General features: G+C 45.6%; 1 pseudogene; it reads left to right on the forward strand.

Moving 5' to 3' along the window:
• The first annotated feature begins 1505 nt into the window (after window positions 1-1505).
• Window positions 1506-4096, forward strand: LOC111786937 ((R)-mandelonitrile lyase-like pseudogene; annotated as a pseudogene).
• The last annotated feature ends 351 nt before the right edge of the window (window positions 4097-4447 follow it).

Genomic DNA, 4447 nt, shown 5'->3' on the forward strand with positions numbered 1-4447 from the left:
AATAGCTTTACCTTCTGAAAGAAGAATAGTTCCCTTTCGTCTTGACTTACTTAAACCTGACTCAAAAGAAGAAGAAGAATAATATAGGTAGGTTCCAGATTGAATTAATAAGGTGTAAATAGCAGAAGGAGAAGGAGAATGAATAAGGGGATTGATCTTTCATTTCATTCCTTTACTTACTGAAGGTCAGGTCAGACAGGTTACGGAGCGAAGACTCAGACAGCGGTTCAGGAGAAAGACAACTACTAGTTACTTACCTCGTTCAATCAGGGGCAGAAATAGTACAGGCAATGGAATTGAATCACTTTCATCAGTTCAAGGAGCGAAGCTGACAGACCGAGGTTCCGGGGAAAGACTAACTACTACTACCATTTACCGAGTGAAAGATAATGACAGGAGCGCAGACGAAGAAGACAGAGTTGGAAGTGTAAGTAGAGTAGGCAGTAGGAAGTCAAAGTAGGCAGGCAGTAGAGAGTTGGAAGTGTAAGAAGGGTCAGGGACAGTAGCTAGCTTTCTCTTTCGTCTTGACTTGTGAAAGAAAGTCAGTGCGTGAATGAAGTAGTTATTGAGAATGAAGTAGCTGACGAAGAGGAAAGGGAAGAAGCAGCTTTACACCTTAATCAGTTGAATGAGAATCTTGTAACGAATACCTTCTTTAGGCTAAGGAACGAGTTTAGTCTTGACTTGTGAAAAGAAGAAGAGTTAGACAAACAGGTTACGGAACTCAGACTCAGACAGAGGTGAAGAAGAAAGAAAAAGGTGAAGCAGCCAAGCTTACAGACAGAGGGGAAGGGGAATACTCGCATTTACTTACCCGGAGTGACATCAGGGGCAGAAGTACATAGTATACAGGCAATGTAATAAAATCACTTCAATCAGTTCAAGGAGCCAAGCTGACAGACAGAGAGAGCGGCAGGGGAAAGAAAGACTAAATACTATACCACTTACCTCCTTCAAGATAATGGAGGAATTAGGAGTAGAGTAGAAGTTAAGTAAAGGCCAGCAGACTCAGAAGACAGAGTTGTTGGAAGTGAAAGAGGCCATGAATTAGCTGTAGCTTGCTTTATCAATAGAATGAATAGGTGAATCAGCTTGACCTTACGCTCAACCTATTTACATACATACAAGGTGAAAGAGTCAAATCAGTCTCATTACATTAAGCCTCAAACAAATCCCCGTAAAGTCAGCAGAAAGAAAAAGTCTCAACATCTCACTGAATTTACCCTCTGCAAAGAATATAACGAACAACTAGAAAGAGAGACCGTAAAATAGCTTGACCTTGTCCAAGAGTGAAGGTGATAAAGTAGTTATTGAGTTTACTGTTCAAGAAAGCCAGAAAGAATGAGTTAAGATGAAGGAGCGATGCAATGAAACCGTACGGGGAAGGTGATAAAGTAGTTATTGAGTTTTGACTGTTTTAAAGGAGAAAGAGAAGGGGAGGGGCGAAGAAGCGAGACTGGAAAGGAAAGGAGAGGGGCGGTGTTCCGTACGTAAAGCCTAATCTGATGACCCAATCAGTCTTCCTCACCACTCTCATGGAGGTGCTTTCGACTCCCCGGTGCAAGCCTGAACCTCCGAAGACGGCGTCCCCAATGCCCGAGGCCGGGTTCTTGACGGCAGTAGTGCTATCAATGCCGGGTTCTATAGTCGAGCCGATCAATAATTCTACGGAAGGTCAGGTCAGGGGTGAATTGGGACCTCCGAGTGGTGAACCAGTCCTATGAGTGGGTTGAGAGGGCTATCTTAGGTTAGGCCGGAGCTCAAGAATTGGCAATCGGCAGTCAGAGACGGGCTATTGGAAGCCGGTGTTGATCCCTATAATGGTTTGACTTTGGATCATTCAGTGGGTACCAAGATTGGTGGTTCGACATTCGACAGTTCTGGTCGTAGACACAGTGTTGCTGATCTCCTCAGCTATGCGAAAGCTTTGAATATGAGAGTGCAGTCTATGCAAGCTATGCAAGTGTTGAAAGAATTCTTTTAGCCTCTTCTTCGCGGATCGAAGCAATCGGTAATTGGGGTTGTTTTTCGCGACCAAAGAAAGAGGGCCATGCAATGCAAAGGGAGAGGATCACCTCTGTGCTGGGGCTCTCGGAAGCCCACAGCTTCCGCTTCTGAGTGGCATTGGACCGAGGCCGTCCCTCTCATCGTGGGGAATTCCTCTGTCTCATCACTTGCCTTATGTCGGACAGTTCCTCTATGAGAACCCCCGAAATGGCATCTCAATTGTGCCCCCAATCCCATTGGAGCACTCTCTGATACAAGTCGTGGGCATAACCAATTCAGGGACAGGGGCTTACCTTGAAGCAACTTCCAATCTCATACCTTTTGTCTCCCCGGCTCGCTCTCTTTTCATTCGGAACCCAGCTTCACCACTCTATCTCACTGTGGCTACCCTGATGGAGAAGATTACTGGGCCACTCTCTGTTCACTCCGGTTGCCATCTACAGATGTCAGGGTTAACCCAATTGTACGGTTCAACTACTTTAGTAATCCGGGTGATGTATGTGGAGCGGTGTGTGAATGGCACCTGCAAGATCGGTGATGTACTGAGGAGCCGTTCCATGGAGGATTTCCAATTCAGGGAATGGTTTGTTTGGGGGCCGAGATTGAAGATACGTGGGGCCTGCATTGCCCGTTGATCAATCAAATGATCGGCTGATGGGAGAGTTTTGCCCGCAGTGAGTACTATATGGCACTACCATGGTGGATGCCTTGTGGGCAAGGTAGTTGATCGCAATTTCTGGGTTATTGGGATTGATGCTTTCCGAGTTGTTGATGGTTCGATATTCACTGTATCACCAGGGACCAATGCCCAGTCCCCTCTTTTGATGCTTGGACGGTCAGTGTCTTTCTTGTTATCTGAATGCTTCAGTCTTTTTGTTGGTTTGTTAGAGTTGACTACTTACCCTGTTGTGCCAAAAGGAACTATAAGCGGACTTTGCTGCGAATCTGCTAGCCATTTACCAGTATTTCCTCTTCTGCTTCTGTTTTTGGGTTTCTTCTTCTCCTTTCCCCTTGTGAACACAATCAAATCCGAACAAATAAGAAATTGGTGATTCTCTCCAACCAATTAAGAAAAAAGATTGAAAAGACCCTCTCGGGTTTCTCTTTCATTTGCCAGTTCCAAATCCGCATTGTCAGTCAACTGCTGCACCATTTTTCTTACAGGATGCCAAGTTAAAGAAGATAAGGCGAGTGAATAAGGTCCGAAACCCAATAAAACATTTATGCTCGTGGCCGGACCGGAAAAAGATGTGGGAGCAATGGCACTCGATCACAAACCCTCTCTTTCCCTTTCTGTAAATTACTTGGTATTTTTGTCTTCTTCGCCCTTCCCTGTCCAGCTCAAGCTGATTAAAAAAACGGATTTGTTTCGGAAAGCGTTCCGCCCCTCAGTCTTGGACATTTTGGCGGGACTTTCCCTGCCCTACATTCCAGTCACGAATCCAAAACTTCTCGCTCCCACCGGCCGGCTCTTCCCTTTGGCTACTCTCAAAAAGGTACTGACGCTTCACACCCCATCTCGACGAAAATCAGGAAACTTATTGCAACTACATCAAAAACCGAGAAAAAAAGACGTGAACGGCCCCTTTCTTGGAACTAATTCATAGGGATAGGGGGCAACGTGTGATATATCAAAATATAGAAGAAGAAAAGATATGCAGCATCCACTTGGTGCTCATAATATCTTTCTCGATGTTTTTTGTATAAGGGATTCTTTCTCGGAAGGGAGCTAGGCAGATTTAGATCGATCGAATCTACTGACTAATTGGTTTAGCTTATCGATGTCCTTGAGTCCAATGAGGATAAAGAGGATGGATGGCCCGGCTTCTTTAGCATTTTATAGGAGTGGATAACAGCGGGAAAAAGGATGAAGTATTAGCGTTAGCGTGAGAGAGCAGAAAATGACACTAAACAAAACAGAAAGAGAAAGGCATAGTGTAGTTAAGGGGGACTCATCACGAGTATTTATTATTATACTCAACGCAAGCATCACTAAGGTCATAATATCTTTCTCCGGCAAAAGTCGAATAACAGAAGTATGAAAAAGAAAGGGGGACCCATGTGAAGCAGACCAGCAACCAGATATTACCAAAGGCAAGAACGGTCCGCACCAGTATGGGGGCAGGGTATTTAGGCTCCTCCCTCTCGTACGCCACCGGTTAGGTAAGAAACAAACTCAGGGTTGGGGGAGAGTGGAAAGAATCCGGTCAGATTTAGCCGGGACGTGCTAGCCGCCCTCGGGGCACGAGATTCCATTCCGGTTTCCGAGGCCCAGAAGCTCGAAGCATCCCAGCTATGAAGATGAAGAGACACTCCTAGTTACCAAGTGGCCCGTTTGGTTGATGATTCGTTCACCCGCTTGCTCGCTTCCAACACAAGCACGCTATCCTTTGTTCGCCCTCTACCACACGGAACGGCTCCCCTCAAAAAAAGGGGCACT

Source organism: Cucurbita pepo, unplaced genomic scaffold, assembly GCF_057944985.1.
Source record: "Cucurbita pepo subsp. pepo isolate OVF unplaced genomic scaffold, ASM5794498v1 scafford_92, whole genome shotgun sequence".
In the NCBI taxonomy this organism is placed as follows: domain Eukaryota; kingdom Viridiplantae; phylum Streptophyta; class Magnoliopsida; order Cucurbitales; family Cucurbitaceae; genus Cucurbita; species Cucurbita pepo.